General features: G+C 44.3%; 1 long non-coding RNA gene across 1 annotated transcript in view; it reads left to right on the plus strand.

Annotated features, from left to right (window-relative positions):
- Nucleotides 1-613: 613 nt before the first annotated feature.
- LOC140200889 (uncharacterized) overlaps nt 614-25,716 on the plus strand; it is a 31,919-nt gene continuing 6,816 nt past the window's right edge. Inside the window, exons 1-2 of the long non-coding RNA XR_011886750.1 lie at nt 614-712; nt 13,688-13,787. This is a non-coding gene — a long non-coding RNA (uncharacterized lncRNA). The remainder of the gene's footprint in view (nt 713-13,687; nt 13,788-25,716) is intronic.

Consider the following 25,716-nt stretch of genomic DNA (forward strand, 5'->3'; position numbering starts at 1 on the left):
GAATTGGGATTGGGGCAAAGAAGATCACAAGTTACTCTCAAAAGCTGTGAAGGTCTTGGGGCAATCTGTGAGGTTCTATATGGGAAACACTAAAAGATACAGGAGAAAATTGTATCATTATGAAGATGTTGGCTGAAACTTCTGCCTTAGTTAAAACTGGAAACACACAGTCAATATTAGATTAACTTGCAAAATCTTTTATTACCTTAAATAAAAAATCAATCTCACTTGTCTCTTTTTTCAACCTATAGTTCACCATGTGGTGTTGTGTCTGCATACAGTTTAAAACTATCAGACCACCACAATTCATTAAGAAACATAGAACCCAACAAAACTGACCACGTTCCTTTCATTATGGCATATTCTGTCATTTACCATTACCTTGCACATTTGATGCCCTCCCAAACCCTTTAAAATAATGATGTTCCAAGTCTAAATTCTTCCAATACATTTTTGAGTTCAGTAACGTCCTGTTTGTGGATTGTCCAAGTTAGCTATTCCAAGCTGATTTTTCATTGGCTCAAACACACTTAACACGAGTCATTGCTGAACCCTGAGCTGAAGAGGAAGAGGAAGCTCGACGGCCCTGTGGTTTTTCTTGAGATGCTGTCACTCACGATGCGGAGTCTGGGGAATTCAGCCTGTTGTGTGTCACCGTATTCGTAACTTTCATGTCAGTCTGTGGACTCCTTCACGAGTATCTTCCCACAAGGTAAGTGACCTCACTGTAATCTCACTTCAAGGAAAGGAGATCATTAAATGAGGTCAAACAATTGAACTCAGTGTTAATTATCTTATACTCTTTGATATTTCACTCTTTCAATCAGTTCTACTGTTGCGTTCTGTCTCGCTGTCGATTAAACAAGGGCTTTAAGACATTATTTATTTGTTCTTTTACTTAGTTTTCTCTCAATTGCAATAAAGGAGAGTTCTCACAGATCAATGACCAGAATTCCATATTATACTCATTTTAAGCTTCCCTTCTTGTTGCCTGGTCAATACAACACTTTCAAAGTCAAAATGGATTTAATTTTTCCTGTTTCCCCGCCAGCGGTTCCCTGGGACCGTTTGAGATTTTCATTCTCCCTCACCATTCTGCTGCCTGTTCAGTTCATGGCCTGAGCAGTGAGTTCAAACTTACCTGGAACCATTTTGCTGGGAAGAGTGTAGATGAACATCTCAGACAAACTGAATGGGCAGCTCCTTAAGGTGGGATTGAAATTACAGATCGGCAACATGTAATTCTAGAATATCATCAGTTAGAAGTCGTATGAGTGTGCGAAAATGGTAGTGGGCAACAAGGAAGGCCACCAAAGCTTGCAGTGGCATAGAAATCAGCTGGGAAAATGGGCTGAAAGATGGCAGATGAGATTTAATGAGATAAAACGGCTTCCGCAGATTCAACTGCCAGCAGGATCCTCAATGGCAGTTGGGGCCACTGATTGAGTGGGTGGGGACTCTGGTGTGGAGGAGCCTAGCAGTTTGGAAAGGGTTAGTTTGTAGCCTATGGCTGCTAAAGGGAGGGTGGGGGGGTTGAGATTGAAGGAGGAGGGTGGGAGACTGTGGAATACTCCAGAAGTAAGGGTAGCCAAAAAAGGGGTGCATCAAGTGAAAGACCTGAAGTAATGGGGGACAACAAATTGAGGAAAATAAGTGAATTGGAGGAATTTATAGTTCTGTATAAAATTAAAGGTCAGAAGGAAGAGGAAGGAGGATTTAGAGCCCTTAATCCTTTGAAAGTGGCAGCAGCGTTCGAGAACCAAATAGGTAAAGGATTCCAGGCCAAGATTTTGTCTAATGGATTGCTGAAAATTTGTTGCAAAGATATTGACCAATATAACAGTGCTAAAACGTTGGGAAAATTGGTTGTGAAAGTGGAGTGTATTACTCTGAAAGAAAGGAAGGGAGTTAAGGGGGTAATGCATGATCTTTGGTCTGGCATGACTGAAAAGGCAATTTTGGACAATATTAAAGTGATTGAAGTGACAATATGTCGAGTGATTGAAGCCAAACGATTAAAATTGAGAGAAGGTGGTAACTGGGATTCTCCTGTTCTTCTGGCTTTTGCAGGTGTTGTTCTTCCAACTAGAGTCTATCTTGGGTGCATGTCTTATCAAGTTAGAGAATACATTAGACTTCCCTCACGCTGTTATAATTGCCAGAGATTTGGACATGTTGCTGGTTCATGTCGAGGTAAAAGAAGATGTATGAAATGTGGAGAGGATCATGATATTAAAGCATGTAAGGCAGTGGTGCCTAAATGCAGTAACTGTGGAGGGGACCATACAGCGGCATTCAGAGGATGTGAGTATTTTAGTAAGGCAAAGCAGATTCAGGATGTTAGAATCCAACAAAAGATATCATATGCTGAGGCAGCAAAGAAAGTTGATAGAGAGCAAAGGATAAGTAAAGAAAAGATTGGAATGATGGGGAGTCAATTCATTCCTAGTTATCCAACTATGGTTCCTTCAGGCATATTGTTGATGACAAAAGAGTCTTTTTTGGCGTTTGTTGTTGATGTACTGGTCAGGGCTAAAACTACAGTCAAGAGGTCGGATATGATAAAAGTAGTTGTTGGAGCTGCAGAGGGATTCCTTGATATAAAACAGATTTTGCTGGAAAAATTACATGAGTATATGACAGACAAACAATCACTGAATACTTCCCAGTTGTTGGGATCAGAGAGTACGGAGGAGCTTTATGTGGATGAAGAGGCCAATAATTAGTATTTGGATGTTTTTATATTACAATGGAATGCAGAAAGTTTATCTGCAAATGGTTAAGAATTAAAAAGATTTGTTGGAACTTTTAAAGACAAGCCTGATTTAATCTGTATAGAGGAGACAGGTTGAAGCCTCATTTCGATTTTGTGATCCCTGGATATGATAGTTTGAGAGCTGACAGAATGGGTAAATCTGGTGGAGGGTGTGCAACTTTCATAAAAACAGGACTCCAGTTTAGAAGACTTGATTTTAAATCTCACCTTGAAATTATGGCTGTGGAGGTTTGGTGCTCTCGTGGACAAATAACTTTGATTAACTTTTATAAACTAGGTAATATGATGTTATCAGATTTGGATGAAATTATGAATAAGGTAAAATCCCCAGTAATCTGGGTTGGAGATTTCAATGTCCATAATCCTATATGGGGTAATGAAAGTAAAGATAGTAATGGAGCGGTAGTAGAGGAGCTTCTAGATAAATACAACATGGTACTGCTAAATGACGGAAGGCCTACAAGATTTAATATTGTAAAGAGTACCTGTAGTCAATTAGACTTATCTATCACTTCTTCAAACTTAGCTAGGTTTGGGGAATGGGATGTTATGGACAGATACACACTAGGATTATTATATAGATTATGTAGATTTGGTAGAAATTTGATAGTAGAAGTTGAGGAGAGGTCTGATAGGTATAATTTTGCTTTGGCTCATTGGGATGAGTACCAGGAGAAAGCTGTGGATATCGCAGAGGAAGTTAATAGTGAGTGCTCCATAGACGATTGGAATGAATCCCTCTGTTCTATAATTCATAAAGTTGCTCAGTTGACTATTCCGCTACAGAATGTTCCTAAGGCTCAAGCACTAGTTCCCTGGTGGAATAAAAATTGTGATATAGCAACAAGAAACAGAAATAGAGTTTACAGGATATTAAGAAAGTACCCAGTGTCAGATAATGTTATGGAGTATAAAAAGGAAAGAGCAGTAGCAAGGAGAGTAATTAAAAATGCAAAGAGGGATAGTTGGAGAAGATTTCGTGGAACCCTGAGCCCTGAGGCACCTATAAAGCAGCTATGGACGATCATTCACAGAATGTCAGGGATATATAGGAGACCATCCATCCCAGCTTTGCTGGAAGGAGATATTGAAGCTGTAACCAATAAGGAAAAGGCTGATATGTTTGTAGAGGTGTTCCAAGCATTACACTGTTCTGGAGAGTTAGGTGATTTGAGAAAGGAAATTATGTTAAAGGAAAGTTGGAAATTGGACAGGAGTTTGGATGATAATAGCTCCATAAATTTCTTTTTCTCCCTTCAGGAATTGCAGGAAGCTGTGCAATCAGGTTCAAACACTTCTCCTGGTAGGGATGGACTGTGTTATGAATTGCTTAAGCATTTAGATAACTCTATTAATAGAAATTCTAGCATTGTTTAATTCAGTGTGGAAAGAAGGAAAATTACCAGTAGAATGGAAGCATGAGATGGTAGTTCCAGTTTTAAAGCAAGGTAAGGACGTGTCTAGTCCTAGTTTGTATCAGCCTATAGCTTTAACGTCAGGGCTTTGTAAAATTGTGGAACGAATGGTCACCAACAGACTTGTTTATTTTTTGGAAAATAAGGGACTTTTTGCTGCCTATCAAAAATGGTTTTAGAACTGGAAGATCAACAATGGAATCTGTTGCCCTTTTATGTTAGTAGATCATGATATTAAAAAAGTGTTTAAATTAGAGAAGTGATGGTATATGTATTTCTAGATATTGAAAGAGCATATGACTCACTATGGAGGGATGGTTTATTAAGTAAACTTTATGATGTGGGAATTAGAGGTAGAATGTTTAATTGGATCAAAGATTTCCTTAAGGAAAGGACAATTCAAGTAAGGATAGGCGAAACAAGCTCCAAGTCAGTTAAAATAGGTAATGTTACCCCTCAAGGAAGTGTCATTAGTCCAATTCTTTTTAATGTCATGATAAATGATTTCTTTGATCAGGCAGGGACAGGATTTGGCAGATCATTGTTTGCAGACGATGGTGCAATCTGGAAAAGAGGAAGAAATATCAAGTATATATTAAGGCAGGTACAAAAGGCTTTAAGATCAGTTGAAAACTGGGCTAATAAATGGGATTTTAGGATTTCTGCTTCTAAGTCCAAATATATAATTTTTGGCTTTAGAAGAAAGATTCCTGATTGTGAATTGTATCTATATGATTCTCCACGAGAATAAGTCAAGGTATTCAAGTTTTTAGGTGTCTGGTTTGATGAAAAACTTACTTGGAGGGTTCATATAGATAAAACAATTGGAAAGTGTGAGAAAGTTTTAAATGTTATGAGAAGTATTGCTGGATGTGACTGGGGAGCAGGGCGGGAAACTATGTACTTAATATAGTATTAGCTATGCTTAGATCAGTTATAGATTATGGTTGTATTGCTTATGGTTCCGCTGCTACAGCAGTGCTTGGAAAACTAGACACTGTGCAGTCCAAAGCACTTAGACTCTGTTATGGAGCTTTTAGAACAACATCAGTTCTGGCATTATGTGTGGAGATGGGAGAAGTGCCTCTGCACTTAAGACGAATTCAGCTGGGCCTGCAGTATTGGGCAAAACTAAATGGATTCAATCACAGCTGTCCTCCAAAGTGTCTTTTGCAGGGGAAGTTGGAGTGCCAAAGTAAAATTAAAAGATACCCATTTTTAGATTTGGTTAATAACTGGGCTGTGAAATTGAAACTGACTGAGGAAGACATAATTGACCAAATTTGCTTGCCACCCATCCCTTTTTGGCTCTTTCCAGAACCAGAAGTAGACCTATTCCTCCTTTTTTAGCTTCAAGGAAGCAGTGCAATTTTATCAGCGTTGATCACAATGAATATTTAAATAATAAATGGGGATTTTATCTGAAGATTTTTACTGATGGCTCTGTGGAACCAGAGAGCGGTAGGACTGGATTTGGGATGTGTGTGTCTCAATTTGGAGTTAAGATTGGTCACTGGGTTTCAGATGGTGTTTCTGTCTTTGCAACAGAATTATTAGCAATCCTCTGGGCCTTATGGTGGATAGAAGGTTCTTGACCACGAAGGGTTATCATCTGTTCAGATTCTGTTGCTGCCTTAGAGTCTATAAAAGGGAGTAAATCAAAAGCTCATCCTGACATAGTTATTGAGATTCTCTTAGTGTTGTTTAGAGTAGGGAAGATGGGCTGTGCAGTTAGATTTTCATGGATACCTGGGCATGCTGGGGTGGGGGGAAATGAAATTGTGGATGGCATTGCAAAGCCTTCCTTACAGAGCAGGCAAGTAGAAATTAGAGTTCCCCTAGGCAGAGCAGAATTGAGAAGTAGGATTAAAAATGGTATAGAGAAGATGTGGCAGGAGGATTGGAAAAATGAATTAAGGGACAGGTATTATTTTTCTAGTCACTCACTAGTTAAAAATGTCTCTGAATGTTAACTTTTAAGTTGTAGAGATATGGTGAAATTAACAAGACTTAGGTTGGGGCATTGTGGGTTAAACTATTACTTAAAGATAACAAGAAAACATCCTACTGGATTATGTGACTGTGGTAGTCCAGAGACAGTCCAGCATGTTTTGCTGAGCTGTAATCGATACAAAATTGAAAGAAGCACATTATTCAAGAGGCTATTTGGCTTGAATTTATTTTGGTTTTCTATCAAATCTTTGTTTGCCCATCAAGAGAATCAACATCTGATTGAAGAGTTTATTATTCAATTTATATGTGAGACTAGGTTATATTCGAGAATTTGAGTTCCTTGAAGTTCTATAATTAATTATACATGCTGTGGAGGGCTGTAATATGCCTAGATGCATCTAAACAGCCGGAAATAGAAAAAGAAGAAGAAGAAGAAGAAGAAAAGAAGAAGAAGAGATTTGATGCAGACAAGTGTGAGGTGTTGCACTTTGGGAGGACAAACCAGTGCAGGTCTTTCACTGTGAATGGTAGTGCATTGAGGAATGTGGTAGAGAAAAGGGATCCGAATATACAGATTTATAATTCCGTGCAAGTGTCTTTACAGTTAGACAGGTTCTTAAAGAGAGCTTTTGGTACATTGGCTTTCATAGATCAGAATATTGGATAGAGGAGTTGAAACGTTTTGTTGGAATTGTGTCTGTAATGGCTTCTCTGTAATGTTCACTGCTGAGGTAAGGGTTTCTCTGTAGCAGCAATATTTGGGTTATGGCTGTAGATAACAGGGCTGTAGGATGCATGTTAGCCAATTGGAGATTGTTGCTTTGTCTTGTATATCTGGAAGAATATTTTTTTCCCGGTCTTTGTGTCGAGGAGAGATGAAGAGGGAAGACGCGTGTGGAGAGAGCTGGTAGACCACCAGACAGAGTGGACTGGGATCTGAGGGTCCGAAGGTCGGCGACGTTCGGAGGAGACCGATGGTGGAAGAATGACTACTGAGTGAGCTCCAACGTGAACTTTTGACTTGAATTGGGCCTTTTTTAATTTTCATTACTCACCCTATATTCAGATTAAGATTCATAAAGTTCAATCTTTTAATTGCATATGGTGTACTGTCTGATATTTTGCATTGTGGGTTTGTAACTGGGGGTACATTACACAGCATACACACAAACGTGATTACGCAGTTTTGCGGGGTAGATGGCTGATTCCCCGAGACAAACACGAGCTGGGTAAGTCTGGGGGTTACAATTGTAAGGGCTATGTCCTGGATTGCTTTTGTTGGATGCTGTGTGATTGCCCTGTTTGAATCTGTGCTGGTATGGATGCTGCGGGGGTGGAACGTTGGTGTGCCTCTGTGGGGTTGCCGGTAATTAATGCATGCGTGTTGAGTGGGGTGGATATTCGTATCCCAGATGAATTGTTAATTAGATTTTTGCGTATGGGCAAAGCTGTTGGCAAAGTTGAAATCGCAGCGCGAATGTTTGATGGAATGGTGGGCTCAGACATCGTTTTAGTTCAGACTAGCGCTAACGTAACGGCGGTGGGACTGCCAGCGTCTATCAGTGACCCAGCTGAGGTGGGGCCATGGCCTGTCCATGCTGTCAGGGAGGAGGAGGAGGGAGCCCAGCAGGCTGGGTCACAAGCTGAGTTGCCCATAGTTGGGGGCTGACATTTCAGAGACAGGGTTCTATTGTTTCTGAGGAGTGAGGGGACAGGGTGTTTGGATTTGGAAAGTTTAATTAGTGCCCGTCCACCAGTGAAGAGTGAGGGTTCTGAGCTGGCATCAACCCTTACCTCCCTGGCGAATAAATAGGCCAGTACACAGGCAGAGGGTCCCCACTGGAAGCTAAGAATTTTCTCTGGAATAGTGCCCACCATCCCCGAGGGGGAAGAGGAGTATGAGAGGTGTGTGGAGCAGACCTCTCAGATGTTGGATGAGTGGCAATGCTCTGACGACAAAAAGCAACAGAGATTGGTTGAAAGTTTGAAGCGGTTGGTGGCTGATGTAGTAAGAGCCGTGAAGGTTAACCAACCCTCTGCTCCCGTTGCTGAGTATCTAGACGCATTAGAGAGCGCTTTCGGTACGATGGGGAGCACACTGGAGTTCGTGGGGTGGTTTCAAAACAGGAGAAGGGGGAGAAGCTTTCCGTGTATATTTTTCAGCTAGAGAGACTGCTAAATTGTTTGCGGTGCCTGGGGGTCATTCAGCCGGCTGAGATGCGTAAGTTAAGGATGAGCCAGTTAGCCAAGGGCGCCCAGTCCCAAGACATGATTGCTTGGAGTCTTCGACAGTCCCGTAAAATGCGCACCCTCCCTCATTTGTTCAGCTGATCAGAGAGGTGCGGGAGGAGGAGAACGCATCCGTCAGCAGGGCACAGTCCTCGGTAGTAGCCCCTTGTGGTAAAGTGACCGGGGCCAGTCCAACCCGGGAAATGGTAAAGGAGATGGTAGCAGAGCTGAGAACTGAGATATCCCGGTGTTAACAGAGGGTGTGCATCCTCCGTATGATAGGGCTGGTAGAGAGGCGCCCCTCCAAGGGGACGGTCTACGCAGAGGGCTGCGGGTCGCCGGGGTTCCATGAGAAGAGGGGCGGCTGGTAGCGTGTGCTATATCTGTGGGGAAGAGGGACACTTCCAGTGGGAATGTGAGCGGCAGGAAGCCCCTCGGAGAGCGAGCCCCTGGGTATCTAAGCAGGGAGAGGTGTCGGGAAACTTAGAGGAGACCCAGCGGGTGAACAGCCTGGTATCTCTAGGGAAACACGGTACCAAGGAACTCCTGAAAGCAAAAGACCCTATTCCTGAAGGCTTAGTGGGACCACGCTCTGGTGTGTCGCTAAGGATAGAGGGTATATATGCTAAAGCCAAACTCGACACTGGGTCGCAGGTCACGTTACTGTACTGCTCATTTTACAACCGGTATCTGAAGCATTTACCCTTGACACCATTCAGTGCACTGAAGATTTGGGGTCTCAGGGCTGGTGATTATCCAAACGACGGTTATTTGTCAGTGAAACTGGAGTTCTCGGAGGCCGATGTGGGAGTGTCTGAGGTTCTTGATACAATAGTGCTGGTTTGTCTGGACCCTGTTGAGAGGGGTGGTGTTTCAATTCTGGTGGGAACCAACACCGCTCTTGTGAGGAGGCTCATGGGGGCCTGCATGGAGAAGGCTGGCAAGAGCTTTCTGGGAACATTGTCCATGCACCCGGTGTTTTGAGCTGCTTTTGAGGAAATGCGTGGCAGCATTGGGCCAGATACCAAATTTAAATGAGGGTCTGTGAGGGACTGTGCCGGCTCGTGGCGTAGTGGCATCAGCGCTGGACGAATCCGGCCGACTCCCTTGCACACTCTCCATTCTTAACAAAAAAAAACCTGGAGAGGGATGGACTCCGTCAGGTTTCAGATGCTCAAGACATGCCGTACGATGAGCATATCAACAAAGCTTCTCATGACGGTGACCTGACGACTCCACCAGGAGTTAAGGGCGCATACACATGCACACACACACGCACACACGCACTGTGTGGTTCACCCAGTCGAAGCCAATGGTAGTACAGCCTGGGGAAGTAGCGAGAGTGATGGGGACCCCCAAATTTCCCGGAGTGCCTGAGGGCGAAGCCCTCTTAGTGGACGCTCCCGATGACCACAAGGGGGAGTGGGGGTTCCCTGCTCGGGTACTGGCAAGGCCCAAACTGCAGAAGCCGTTGGTTGTATAGGCGAGCAGGGTGGCAGTGATCATCAGAAACACTACGAAGAGGGAGGTCATCCTCAAACGGGGATGCACCTGGTGCATCTGTTCCCAGTGACGGTAATATCTAGTGCCCCCCGTGAGGCACGCCAGGGAGAAACTTTTGGAAAAGGGGTAAAAGTTGAGCACTGAGTTATTCAACTTCAGGGACTCTTCAGTGCCGCCGGATTGGAAAAGGAGGCTGGTAGAGAAGGTGTTGAAGCTAGAAAGTGTCTTTTCCATTGGCGAGTTTGATGTGAGTTGTTCCAAGAGCAGTTTGACCGAGGACACCCCGTTTAGAGAGAGGTCGTGGCAACTGGTCCCTGCAGACATGGAAGATATGTGGCAGCACTTGTGTAAGTTGAAGGAAGCTGGGATCAACTCTGAGTCCCAAAGTCCCTATGTGTCCTCAATAGTAGTGGACCAGAAGAAGAACGGGAATGTACCCATGTGTGTGGACTATAGGATTCTGAACAGGCCAGTGTGTGGTCCTGAGAGTCAAAGACGCCTGGCTTGTCTGAGTGGTGTGAAATGGTTCAGTGTGCTGGGTTTGAAGAGTGAATATTACCAGATCCCTATGAGTGAGGCTGACAAAGAGAAGACGGTTCTTATCTGTCCCCTGGGATTCTTCCAGTTCGAAAGGATGCCCCAGGGGATATCGGGAGCCCCTGCAACCTTTCAGCGGGTTATGGAGAAGACAGTGGGAGATCTGAACTTGCTTGAGGTGTTGTTGTATTTGGATGACCTCATAGTATTTCGATCCACCTTAGAAGAACATGAAGCAAGGCTACTGAAGGTGGTCGGCCACCTGAAAGCTGAAGGGTTAAAACTTTCCCTGGACAAGTGCCAGTTCTGCAAAACATTTGTTAGCTATGTTGGACACATAATCTCATGATTGGAGTATCTACAGACCCAGCTAATAGGAGCACTGACCACTTGGCCAAGACCCCAGACTGTGAGCGTTCTGCGCTCATTCCTTCGGTTCTGTGGTTATTATCGGAGATTCATGAAGGGCTGCGCCAGTGAGTCACCCCTTGAATCAGCTTCTGTGTGGTTATCCTCCCTTGGGGAAGAAAGGGAGGAAGAAAAAAGGACAGTAGGGTGGAGAACATCTAAACCCGTTGGAGCCCTTTGGACAGAGGTGGGATGTAAAATGTGAGGAGGCTTTTCAGTCACTGAAGGAGCTGCTGACCCAGACGCCGGTCTGGCTTTTGCGGACCCACGATTGCCATATGTACTGCACACAGATGCCAGCCAAGAGGGTTTAGGGAGCGTCCTGTATGAGAATCAGGGCATTGGGTTGAGGCCTGTGGCGTTTGTCAGCCAGAGTTTGTCGCTCTCTGAGAGAAACTATCCCACGCACAAGTTGGAATTCCTGGCATTGAAATGGGTGGTGGTGGATAATCTGAGTGACTATCTCTACAGGGCCAAGTTTGAGGTGAGGACAGACAACAACTCACTAACTGACCTCGGCGAAAATGAATCCCACAGGCCATTGGTGGTTGGCAGACTTGTCTGCCTATGATTTCAGCCTGAAGTACTGGTTCGGGGAGCCTAAACATTGGTTTGTCCCGACAGGTGCATGAGGAACTGGAGAGGGCCGAGGAATGGGGGAGTGTTCCTGCCCCTGAGGTGAAGGCCATGTGTCAGTTTGCCATCAGCATGAAAGCAGAGGAAAAGGAGGGGCAGGATCGAACAGTGGATCAATTGGGGGCTTCTGATGATACCATACCACAAGTTTACTGTAACCTGACTGCTCTGAAAACCAATCAGCTGTCGGAATTGAGATCCAGGGAAGTGGCAGCTGCTGAGCGAGATGATCCGGGCATTGGCACTATTTTGGTCCACTGTTGAAAAGGGAGACGTGGCTCAGGTGGAGAAGACGAAACACGCTTCGGTGCCTCCACTACTGAAAGAATGGCCTCGGTTGGAGTTGAAGAACTAAATCTTATACCGGGTCACATCACCCCCAGACCGACCTCAGCATTGCCAGCTGGTTCTGCCCTAAAAGTATCGGAGGATTGCATTGAAGTCACTTCATGATGATTCTGGCCATTTGTGGGTGGAAAAGACCTATGGATTGTTCAGAGACCGGTTTTACTGGCCTGGAATGAAGTTGGAGGTTGAAGAATACTGCAAGTCGTGCATTCACTGCATACGGCGGAAGACACTACCTACGTGGGCAGCTCCTTTGTCCCACTTGCAGAGCGCAGGGCCCCTGGACAAGTGTGTATGGATTTCCTGTCCATAGAACCCGATGCCAGCAACATGGCGAATGTATTAGTCATCATGGACCACTACACCAGATATGCTCAGGCTTTTCCTACAAGGACCAGAGGGTGACTATGTTGGAAAAGTGTTATGGGAGAAATATTTCATTTATTATGGCCTTCCCAGGCGGATACATAATGGCCAGGGACGGGACTTTGAGAGCAGACTCATCTATGAGTGACTGGGCATGCTTGGAGTTGAGGTGTCGAGAACCACGCTCTATCACCTGCAGGGCAATCCCCAGCCTGAGAGGTTTAATTGGACCTTGCTAGACATGCTCGGGACCCATTACACAGCATCCACACAAACGTGATTACCCACTTTGGTGGGGTTGAGGGCTGTTTCCCCTGGACGAGCACAAGCTGGCCGAACCTCAGGGTTACATGTCAGATGTGGGTGAGGCCAAATTTGGAGTATTGGATGCAGTTTGAGTCACCTACGTACAGAAGAGTTATCAATGAGATTGAAAAAACGCAGAGTAAATTTACAATGACTTTGCTGGGACTTGAGGACCTGAGAGCTAAGGAAAGATAGAATAGGTTAGTACTTTGTTCCCTGGGGTGTAGGCGAATGAGGGGTGATTTGATAGAGTTAAACAAATCATGAGGAGGATAGATAGGTAAGTGCATGCAGACTCTTTCCTCTGTGGTTTGGTGAGACTGGAACTAGAGGTCATAAGTTATGAGTGAAAGTTGAATTATTTGAGGGAAACCTGACAGGGAGCTTCTTCACTCAGTGGATGGTGAGTGTGGAACAAGATGTCAGCAGATGTGATGGATGTAGATCTTATTGAATAATTTAAGAGAAGTTTGGATAAATACATGGATGGGAGGGCTATGGTCCGGGTGCAGGTTGATGGGACTTTGCAGAATAATAGTTTGTCATGAACTGGATGGAGTGCTGTTCTTGTTTCTGCTGTAGTGCTCTGTGAATCTCTGTGAATCTGTGATTTCAATTGCAACATTTAAGAGGAGTTAGCAAAGGTACGTGGATGAAGAGCGGCATGGAGGGCTATGGACTGAATGCAGATAGAAGGCAAAACACCAGGCTGGCTCAGACAAATGGGCCAAAAGGCCTGTTTCAGTGTTAGTGATGACCATGAAACTCTTGTAAAAAATTACTAAGTTTCATTCTATTCCAGCCACGCCCAGCCTGGACTATACCCCATATGATTCATAAAATGTGATTGACTCCAAACTTGTTTCACAGTCCCTTCAATTCACAAGTAATTCAGGGTTGGCACTAAATGTCAACCTCATCAGTGATGCACATAAACACTCAGTCTCAGTTGCTACTCACAAGAGTGGAGCTTGCTGTGGTCCTCTGCTGCTGTAGCCATTCCACATCAAGGTTCGAAACGTTGTGCATCCAGAAATGTTCCTGCACACCACTGTTGTAACACGCTTAATGAAGAATAATTTGCCAAACTTGTAACTCACTTCAGGCTCTCTACAGTGAAACTCGGCGGTGGGGGGCGCTGACTCGTGCTGTCTGTGGGCTCCGGTGGGTTCCTGCTGCTCAGTCTAAAACTGCACTTCATCTCTTACAGGAAACCCACAAAATGAGGCTGAGGTTTCACTGCAGAACTTTGCCAGCTGGTTTGATGTTTAATTTCTTTGTTCTACTACTTCATCCTGTTTCCACTCAAAGTAAGTGGTTTTTCTTCACCAATCACAACCACATTGTTTTATTATTGTCCATGTAAACTCGCTGCCGATTTTCAAACTTACATTGCTCTCTGAGTCCCTGAATGTGCTGCTGTCTCACAATCCATCACATTATTAACAGAGTTCCATTTCTGAGCTCCTTCCACCAGGACTCTTCCCTTCTGCACCAACACAGTTCCTGTCCCAGTGAGCATGTTGCTAAGGGAAACTCTCCCTCTTTATCCTGTCCAATCTGTCTGCAGACTTTGATAAGTTGTCCACAATATCTCCTCCAACAACTCCCCACCACAGTCCAGCGGAGTGGAACTGCTCTCACCTTGCTGATCCATTTGTAGCTTGAGACTCACCCGCAATTTCTTCACTTCATCTCCTGCACATTTTCCCCTGGGTCCCTCTGACAACCTATCCTGGGATCCTCTTAATTCTCATTTTATAGCACTCTTTGATGACGCCAACCGAAAACTGATTCTTGCTTCCAATAGTCAACTGTCAACACCTCCTCGAGCTTGCCAACCCCTCTCTGAAACCCTCCACAATCTCCAAACTTGCGGATGGCATATGGAGTGCCTGATACAGGAAGAGCAAATATTACACACACACAAATCATTCAACACTATTTCCTTGCAGAATGATGATATCTCCTGGCAACTGTCTGAGGCTAAAAACACAATAGCAAACATCGTGCCATATTTACCAGGAGATCGGCTTCCATCCACAAAGACAGTGGGAGATAAGAGACCGCGTTGGGGAACTGGAGCTGCAGCTCGATGACCTTCATCTGGTCAGGGAGAGTGAGGAGTGGATAGAGAGGAGTTACAGGCAGATGGGCACACCGGGGCCACAGGAGGCAGACAAGTGGGTCACGGTTAGGAGGGGGAAGAGGAAGAGTCAGGTAATAGACAGTACCACAGTGGCTGTGCCCCTTGATAATAGGTACTCCTGTTTGAGTACTGTTGAGGGGGACAGCTTACCTGGGGGGAAGCAACAGTGGCCATGCCTCCGGCACAGAATCCGGCCCTGTAGCTCAGAAGGGTAGGGAAAGGAAGAGGAGGGCAGTAGTAATAGGGGACTCCATAGCAAGGGGCGATTCTGTGGACGCAGTCAGGAGACCCAGTTGGTAGTTTGCCTCCCTGGTGCCAGAGTCCGGGATGTTTCTGATCGCGTCCAAGATATCCTGAAGTGGGAGGGTGAGGAGCCAGAGGTCATCGTACATATAGGTACCAAAGACATAGGTAGGAGAAGGGGAGAGTTCCTGAAAGGAAAATATAGGGAGTTAGGAAGGGAATTGAGAAAAAGGACCGCAAAGGTAGTAATCTCAGGATTATTGCCTGTGCTATGTGACAGTGAGAGTAGGAATGCAATGAGGTGGAGGATAAATGCGTGGCTGAGGGATTGGAGCAGGGGGCAGGGATTCAAGTTTTTGGATCATTGGGACCTCTTTTGGCGCAGTTGTGACCTGTACAAAAAGGACGGATTACACTTGAATCTTAGGGGGACCAATATCCTAGTGGGGAGATTTGCGAGGGCTACTGAGGTGACTTTAAACTAGAATGGTTGGGGGGTGGGAATCAAATTAAAGAGACTAGGAGAAAGGAGGTTAGATCACAAATAGAGAAAGCTAGTAGACAGTGTGTGAGGGAGGATAGGCAGGGGACAGAGATCAGGAGCACTCAGACCAAAGATGTAGGGGACAAGGAAGAAAAAGATAACAAAGTTGTTTACTCCATTAAGGATAAAAAGAGAGTAAGAGGTGGAGAGTTTCTTAAATGAATCTATTTTAATGCTAGGAGCATTGTAAGAAAGGTGGATGAGCTTAGAACATGGATTGATACCTGGAAATATGATGTTGTAGCTACTAGTGAAACGTGGTTGCAGGAGGGGTGTGATTGGCAACTAAATATTCCAGGATTTTGTTGCTTCAGGTGTGATAGAATAGGAGGGGCAAGAGAAGGGAGGTGTTGCATTGCTTGTCAGAGAAAATATAACAGCGGTCCTCTGGCAGGATAGATTAGTGGATGCGTCCAGGGAGGCTATTTGGATGGAATTGAAGAATAGGAAAGGTGTTGTGACGCATATCGGGGTGTATTATAGACCACCTAATGGGGACCGAGAAGTGGAGGAGCAAATTTGTAAGGAGATAGCAGATATTTCTAGTAAGCACAAGGTTGCGATTGTGGGAGATCTTAATTTTCCACACGTAGACTGGGAAGCCCATTCTGTAAAAGGGCTGGATGGTTTGGAGTTTGTCAAATGTGTGCAAGATAGTTTTTTGCAGCAATACATAGAGGTACCAACTGGAGAAGGGGCAATGTTGGATTTCCTGTTAGGGCATGAGATAGGGCAGGTAACAGAGATACGCGGTGGGGAACAATTCGGGTCCAGTGATCACAATACCATTAGTTTCAATATAATTATGGAGAAGGATAGGGCTGGACCCAGGGTTGAGATTTTTGATTGGAGAAAGGCTAACTTTGAGGAGATGCGAAAGGATTTAGAAGGAGTGGATTCGGACAATTTGTTTCATGGGAAGGATGTAATAGAGAAATGGAGGTCATTTAAAGGTGAAATTTTGAGGGTACAGGATCTTTATGTTCCTGTTAGGTTGAAAGGAAAGGTTAAAAGTTTGAGAGAGCCATGGTTTTCAAGAGATATAGGAAACTTGGTTCGGGAAAAGAGAGGGATTTACAATAAATATAGGCAGCTTCGAGTTAATGAGGTGCTCGAGGAATATAAAGAATGTAAAAAGAATCTTAAAAAAGAAATTAGAAAAGCTAAAAGACACAGCTTTAGCAAGTAAGGTGAAAATAAATCCAAAGGGTTTCTACAGTTACATAAATAGCAAAAGGATAGTGAGGGATAAAATTGGTCCCTTAGAAAATCAGAGTGGACAGCTATGTGCGGAGCCAAAAGAGATGGGGGGGATTGTGAGCAATTTCTTTTCTTCGGTATTCACTAAGGAAAAGGATATTGAATTGTGTAAGGTAAAGGAAACAAGAAGGGTACTTATGGAAAGTATAACGATTAAAGAAGAGGAAGTACTGGTGCTTTTAAGGAATATAAAAGTGGATAAGTCTCCGGGTCCAGACAAAATATTCCCTAGGACCTTGAGGGAAGTTAGCGTGGAAATAGCAGGGGCTCTGACAGAAATATTTCAAATGTTATCAGAAAAGGAGATGGTGCCGGAGGATTGGCGTATGCTCATGTGGTTCCATTGTTTAAAAAGGGTTCTAAGAGTAAACCTGACAATTATCAGCCTGTGAGTTTGACATCAGTGGTGGGTAAATTGATGGAAAGTATTCTTAGAGATGGTATATATAATTATCTGGATAGACAGGGTCTGATTAGGAACAGTCAACATGGATTTGGAACGTCATGTTTGACAAATCTTATTAAATGTTTTGATGAGGTTACTAGGAAAGTTGACAAGGGTAAAGCGGTGGATGTTGTCTATATGGACTTCAGTAAGGCCTTTGACAAGGTTCCACACAGAAGGTTAGTTAGGAAGGTTCAATCGTTAGGCATTAATATCAAAGTATTAAAATGGATTCAGCAGTGGCTGGATGGGAGATGCCAGAGAGTAGTGGTGGATAACTGTGTGTCAGATTGGAGGTTGGTGACTAGTGGTGTGCCTCAGGGATCTGTACTGGTTCCAATGTTGTTTGTCATATATATTAATGATCTGGATGATGGCGTGATAAATTGGATGAGTAAGTATGCAGGTGATACTAAGATAGGTGGAGTTGTGGATAATGAAGTAGGTTTTCAAAGCTTGCAGGGAGATTCAGGCCAGTTGGAAGAGTGGGCTGAAAGATGGCAGATGGAGCTTAATGCTGATAAATGTGAGGTGCTACACTTTGGTAGGACTAATCAAAATTGGACATACATGGTAAATGGCAGGGCATTGAACAATGCAGTAGAACAGAGGGATCTAGGAATAATGGTGCATAGTTCCCTGAAGGTGGAATGTCATGTGGATAGGGTGGTGAAGAAAGCTTTTGGTATGCTGGCCTTTATAAATCAGAGTATTGAGTATAGGAGTTGGGTTGTAATGTTGAAATTGTATAAGGCATTGGTAAGGCCAAATTTGGAGTATTGTGTACAGTTCTGGTCACCGAATTATAGGAAAGATGTCAATAAAATTGAGAGAGTCCAGAGGAGGTTTACTAAAATGTTGCCTGGGTTTCATCTCCTAAGTTACAGAGAAAGGTAAAACAAGTTAGGTCTTTATTCTTTGGAGTGCAGAAGGTTGAGAGGGGACTTGATAGAGGTGTTTAAAATTATGAGGGGGATTGATAGAGTTGACATGGATAGACTTTTTCCATTGAGAGTTGGGGGGATTCAAACAAGAGGACATGAGTTGAAAGTTAAAGGGAAAAAGTTTAGGGATAACATGAGGGGGAACTTCTTTACTCTGAGAGTGGTGGCTGTGTGGAACGAGCTTCCAGCAGAAGTGGTTGAGGCAGGTTCAATGTTGTCGTTTAAAGTTAAATTGGATAGATATATGGACAGGAAGGGAATGGAGGGTTATGGACTGAGTGTAGGTCGGTGGGACAAGGTGAGAGTAGGAGTTCGGCACGGACTAGAAGGGCCGAGATGGCCTGTTTCCGTGCTGTAATTTTTATATGGTTTATAAAGGAAAAGAACATGAGGAGATTATGAAAATTGTAATTGTAACAGGTTCTTGAGTTGGTATTATTAATCACCTCAATATTGACCAGAACAATGTAGTGCTGATGTTTAAATCGCACCATATTAGTTATGTGCATCCAACACAGTTTTTGACATAGTATATGAATATTGTAAAAGAGGCCAGACTGGACATTATATTTGGAAATGAGCCTTGCCATGTGAGGTTTGTGTTGGAGGGGGGTGAGCTGGAAAGTTGGCGCATTTTGGGAACAGCAATCACAACTCTATAAATATTCAAATTGCTATCTATATTGGGAAGACTGGAACTCGGGGCAAATTGCTAAATCAGTGAAACGGTAATTAGAACAGTATTATGCAGGAGCTGGGGAAAGTTACTTGAGAGCAACAGTTATTGTGTAAGTCCACATCAAACACGTGAGAAATGGTTAAAAGTGAAATGATCAGGATTCGTGAGAGAGAAAAAAAGTGGAGATTAGCAGGGTTAATAAACATTAGGTGACAAAAGATACTTCAAATTTAGTCAAAAAGCCAAAAATCTCCATGAAATACCCTTGGTAGATGGGAATAAAGATGATTACAAGGAATTTTGCACAAACATTAAAAACAACAGAGTAACTAGGACGGAGTAGCACCACTCAATGATAAAGGAGGAAACTTTTGTCTGAAGCACATAGAGATGTCCTTTATTTGTAGTATCAAAATGACATTTTGGTCTGTTAGAAAATGGAGCCTCTATCGTGTTAGAGTGCTTTGTTAATAACATTTGTGTAATAATATGCCAATGCACCTTGAAAATATGACAAACTGCAGATAGACAAGCAGGTGCAAATGCTTTCAGCATCCAGTGACCCTGTGGTCTCTGTATGATGAGAGACCTGGGCAAGGATGGTCAGGACGCATGTGCTAGAGTATCCAAGACTCGATACGAGACTGAAATGGGAACAGGGTTCTAAACCAGACACTGGATGAGAATCCAACATAGATCTGACGATTGATCAGTTCAGGTGCCCTTTAAATATTAAAATCCTGGCACCAAATCATGACTGCCAATTAGTAGGGTGGTCCTGCATTTTTAAAAGGGCCGTGCCAGCTATCCACAATCCAGAGAGTCAGAGTGTTTAAATTGCAGAAGCTAGCACGTTTGAGTGCTTATTGTAACAGGACTCCCTCCCCTACAGCCAACTCTTGACAGCCCTGGTTGCTCAGAGAGATGATGATGGTAGTCATGGATAAGAGCTAAATCAGGGATATCCCTTTCTGGAACCCAGCATAGTTTCTCGGGTCCAAATCCTTTCCAGTCCGTGAGGAACTGCCAAGTACTCTGAACAGTTGGTGAATTCAGAAGTGTTTTTACAGTGAAGACCTCTTTCCATTGACAAACCTATCTGGCGGCGGGGCTAAAGAGCTGGTGGCAGGGCTAAAGAACTGGTGCTTCCATGTTTTAATTTGGATATGTGGAAAGTGGGATTGATCTTGAGGGTCTTGGGATCTTGCAAAGTGTAATCTACTGGGGGAACTTTCTTGAGAACCTTGAAAGGTCCAGTGAAATAGGGCACCGATTTCCTAGACTCCATCCAGAGTTGCTGATCCTAAGTAGACAGCCAGACCTATTGCCAAGGCTACAAAGCTGGTCCCTGTCTTCTCTTGTGATTATCCTTCATTTCAGCCTAGTGGGTAGAGGCCAAAAAAATCTCTCTTGCCCTACTCCATTTTGCCCTGTTGCAGGAACACCAACCTCATTCTCCTTCTCAGGGAAGGGTGGTGGAGAATTCCCTAAGTGGCATTTGAACGGGGACATTCTGTGCACAGAATGCTGTAAAGTATTGTGGGCGACCTCTGCCCACATCAAATGGTCACACCTCTCATCTGGTTTCTCTGACGACAGGCGTTCCTTCCATATCCTGGCTCACCCACTCTGTCTGGCTGTTAAGCTGCAGGTGAAACCCAGAGGAAAGAATCGCTGTGGTCTTGATCAGCATACCGAATGCCCTGTATGCCAAGCACACAGAATGGTGGACCCTGATCCAACACAATTTCCACTGGAAATCCATGGAACCAGAATACTGGATGCAGGACAAGCTCAGCCATTTCCACCACTGACGGCAGTTTGCGCAACACGAAGAATTTGTAGGCTTTTGAAAAACAATCTACCATGGTGATGGTCTTCTGTTTGGAAGATGAAAGACCCATGACAAAATCCATGGAGATGTGTGCCCATAGTCTTTTCGGAATAGGTAGAAGATGAAGGCGCCCATGAGGTTGGATGAGGTGTTCCTTGTTCCGGCCACACACCTTGCAAGCCTGCAGGTATTGTTGGACCTCTTTACCCATTCCTAATCATCAGTAGTTTCTCTTTAATAAACTCAAAGTTCCTGGTAACCCCTGGGTGAGTGGTCCTTCTAGATGTGTGTACCCATTGAAGTACCTTAGGCCTGACAAAACTTGGGATGAACAGATGACCCAGAGTACCATTCTTGGGAATCACCCATTGCGGCTGGGCCTTGTGAACAAGCGTGTCGAATCCCCAACGTATGAGTGCTATCATCTTAACTTGGGACAAAATGGTGGAAGGTTGCTCCTCTCTTTCAGGTTCATTGAACTGATGAGATAAGGCATCCGGTTTTTAATTCTTTGACCCCCGGTCGATTGGTCAGAACAAAATTTAACTGGTTAAAGAAAAGAGAACTCCAGTAAACTTTCTGCAAAAGTTGGCAAATCCCAGGAATCATTGGATTTGCTTCATATTGGATGGTTGTGGCCAATCTCTGACTGCTTGAGCCTTACTAGGGTCCATCTTGAGACTGGTATTGGAGATGGTAAAACCAAAAAATGAAATGCTGATTTTGTGAAATTTGGTTTTCTCCAGCTTGACATAAAGTCCATGATCTAGAAGTCTCTTTAAAATTTCTCTGAGATTAGCAACAAGCTCCTCCACGTACTTTGAGAAAATTAGGTTGTCATCCAAGTTAACAAAGGCACAGTTATAGAGAACATCCCGAAGGACATAATTTATAAAGGCCTGAAAAACTGCTGGAGCATTTGGGAGGCCAAATGCATGCCTCATAGTGCTTTGTCAGTGTGTTGAATGTAGTGTCCACTTGTCACCCTCTTTTCTGTGGACCAGATTGTATGCACTCCACAAGTCCAGCTTTAAGAATGCTCTTGCCCCTTGGAGAATCCCAAAGGCAATGTTCATGAGTGGAAGTGGGTAACAATTCTTGGCCATTATGCAATTCAGTTCTCTATAATCAATGCACGACCACAGGCCGCCCTTCCTTTTTCTGTATGAAGGAGAAGCCTGCAACCTCTGTTGAGGTGGAGGGTCGAATGAATCCCATGGCAAGAACTTCTTTTATATACTCCTACAAAGCACTTCCCTGCAAGCTTGAGAGTGCATGCAATCAACCTCATTGTGGACAAGTCCCAGGCAGTAGATCTTTTGAACAATTGTAGGGTTGTGCAGTGAAAGAGTCGTGGCCTTTGCCTTGCTGAAGACCTACATAGAACACAGAACATAGAATAGTACAGCACAGTACAGGCCCTTTGGCCCACAATGTTGTGCTGACCCTCAAACCCTGCCTCCCATATAACCCCCCACCTTAAACTTCACTAGTGTATCTGCCTCCATCACTGACTCAGGCAGTACATTCACGCACAAACCACTCTCTGAGTAAAAAAACCTTCCTCTAATATCCCCCTTGAACTTCCCACCCCTTACCTTAAAGCCATGTCCTCTTGTATTGAGCAGTGGTGCCCTGAGGGAGAGGCGCTGGCTATCCACTCTATCTATTCCTCTTAATATCTTGTATACCTCTATCATGTCTCCTCTCATCCTCCTTCTCTCCAGAGAGTAAAGCCCTAGCTCCCTTAATCTCTGATCATAATCCATACTCAATAAACCAGGCAGAATCCTGGTAAATCTCCTCTGTACCCTTTCCAATGCTTCCACATCTTTCCTATAATGAGGCGACCAGAACTGGACACAGTACTCCAAGTGTGGCCAAACCAGAGTTTTATAGAGCTGTATCATTACCTCGTGACTCTTAAACTCCATCCTTCCACTGATGAAAGCTAACACCCCATAAGCTTTCTTAACTACCCTATCTATCTGTGAGGCAACTTTCAAGGATCTGTGGACATGTACCCCAAGATCCCTCTGCTCCTCCACACTACCAAGTATCCTGCCATTTACTTTGTACTCTGCCTTGGAGTTTCTCCTTCCAAAGTGTACCACCTCACACTTCTCTGGGTTGAATTCCATCTGCCACTTCTCAACCCACTTCTGCATCCTATCAATGTCTCTCTGCAATCTTCGACAATCCTCTACACTATCTACAACACCAGCAACCTTTGTGTTGTCTGCAAACTTGCCAACCCACTCTTCTACCCCCACATCTAGGTCGTCAATAAAAATCATAAAAAATAGAGGTCCCAGAACAAATCCTTGTGGGACAGCATAAGTCACAACCCTCCAATCCAAATGTGCTCCTTCCACCATGACACTCTGCCTTCTGCAGGCCAGCAAATTCTGTATCCACCTGGCCAAACTTCCCTGAATCCCATGGCTTCTGACTTTCTGAATAAGCCTACCGTGTGGAACCTTGTCAAATGCCTTACTAAAATCCATGTAGATCACATCCACTACACTACCCTCATTTATATGCCTGGTCACCTCCTCAAAGAACTCTATCAGGCTTGTTAGACATGGTCTGCCCTTCACAAAGCCATGCTGACTGTCCCTGATCAGACCATGATTCTCTGAATGCCCATAGATCCTATCTCTAAGAATCTTTTCCAACAGCTTTCCCACCACAGACGTAAGGCTTATTGGTCTATAATTACCCGGACTATCCCTACTATCTTTTTTGAACAAGGGGACAACATTCACCTCCCTCAATCCTCCGGTACCATTCCCGTAGACAACAAGGACATAAAGATCCTAGCCAGAGGCTTAGCATTCTCTTCCTATGCCTAGTGGAGCAGCCTAGGAAATATTCTGTCAGGCCCCGGGAAATTATCCATCTTAATATATTTGAACAACTCCAATACTTCCTCTCCCTTAATATCAACATGCTCCAGAACATCAACCTCACTCATATTGTCCTCACCGTCATCAATTTCCCTCTCATTGGTGAATACCGAAGAGAAGTATTCTGTGAGGACCTCACTCACTTCCACAGCCTCCAGGCACATCTTCCCACCTTTATCTCTAATCAGTCCTACCTTCACTCCTGTCATCCTTTTGTTCTTCACATAATTGAAGAATGCCCTGGGGTTTTCCTTTACCCTACTCACCAAGGCCTTCTCATGCCCCCTTCTTGCTCTTCTCAGCCCCTTCTTAAGCTCCTATCTTGCTACCCTACATTCCTCAATAGACCCATCTGATCCTTGCTTCCTAAACCTCATGTATGCTGCCTTCTTCCACCTGACTAGATTTTCCACCTCACTTGTCACCAATGGTTCCTTCACCGTACCATTCTTTATCTTCCTCACCGGGACAAATTTATCCCTAACGTCCTGCAAGAGATCTCTAAACATCCACCACGTGTCCATAGTACATTTCCCTGCAAAAACATCATCCCAATTCACACCTGCAAGTTCTAGCCTTATAGCCTCATAATTTGCCCTTGCCCAATTAAATTTTTTTCTGTCCTCTCTGATTCTAGCCTTTTCCATGATAATGCTGAAGGCCAGGGAGCGGTGGTCACTGTCCCCCAGATGGTCACCCACTGAGAGATCTGTGACCTGACCCGGTTTGTTACCTAATACTAGATCTAGTATGTCATTCCCCCTAGTCGGCCTGTCAACATACTGTGACAGGAATCCGTCCTGGATACACTTTACACACTCTGCCCCGTCTAAACCCTTGGAACTAATCAGGTGCCAATCAATATTAGGGAAGTTAAAGTCACCCATGATAACAACCCAGTTATTTTTGCACCTTTCCAAAATCTGCCTCCCAATCTGCTCCTCTGTATCTCTGCTGATACCAGGGGGCCTATAGAATACCCCCAATAGAGTAACTGCTCCCTTCCTGTTACATTACTCACCCTTTCTGTAGCTGTAATAGTATCCCTGACCAGTAATACTACCCCTCCTCCCCTTTTTCCCCCTTCTCTATCCCTTTTAAAGCACTGGAATCCAGGATTATTGAGAATCCATTCCTGCCCTGGTGCCAGCCAAGTTTCTGTAATGGCCACTACATCATAATTCCATGTATGTTTCCAAGCTCTCAGTTCATCACCTTTGTTCCTGATTCTTCTTGCATTGAAGTACATGCACTTTAGCCCTTCTACCTTACTACCTTTACACCCTTTATTCTGTTTCTCTTTCCTTAAAGTCTCTCTGTATGTTAGATCTGGCTTTACTCCATGCACTTCTTTCACTGTTCTATCATTCCGGGTCCCATCCCCCTCGCAAATTAGTTTAAACCCTCCCGAACCATGCTAGCAAACCTACCTGCAAGGACATTGCTCCCCTTCGAGTTCAGGTGCAACCCATCCAAACTGTACAGGTCCCACCTTCCCCAGAAGAGATCCCAATGATTCAAAAATCTAAAACCCTGCCCCCTACACCAACTCCTCAGCCACGCATTCAACTGCCATCTCCTCCAATTCTTACCATCACAGTATCGAGGACGGTAAACTTATTATTCAGGGGAATGGCTACAGGGGTGCTCTGCACTACCTGTCTACTCACCTTCGCTTTCCCCCCTTGACTGACACCCAACGACCTGCTTCCGGCAGCCTAGTTGTGACTACCTCCCTGTAGCTCTCACCTCTGACTGTCTCATTCTCCCTCATGTGCCGAAGGTCATCCAGCTGCTGCTCCAGGTTCCTTACACAGTCTTCCAGATCGCTCAGCTGCATGCTCTTCTGGCAGATGTGACTCTGCGGGAGAGGGGAGTTCCCCCAAAACTGCCACATCTCACATGAGAGGCACATCACCTTTTTAGGAGACATTGTAAAGCCTAACTGGGAGCAAGCTCGTCCTCCGCCTCTTCTCGTCGAAGCCTCTCGAGTCAAAGCCTTAAAGCTCCACTCGTTCACTGGCCCACTCACTCACTGGCCGCTCCGCTTGAGCTACCTCTCTATTTATTGAGCTACCTCTCTATTTATTTGAGCTTTTCAAACTGCTTTGTCACCTGACCTCGATTGCCCAATCAGCTGCTTTCTGTTGTCTGAGCTATTCAAATCTTGATTGTCTAATCAACTGCTTTCTACTGAGCTATTCAAATCTTGATTAACTTGATTGCACAGTC

Source organism: Mobula birostris, chromosome 7 (genome assembly GCF_030028105.1).
Source record: "Mobula birostris isolate sMobBir1 chromosome 7, sMobBir1.hap1, whole genome shotgun sequence".
Taxonomy (NCBI): Eukaryota; Metazoa; Chordata; class Chondrichthyes; order Myliobatiformes; family Myliobatidae; genus Mobula; species Mobula birostris.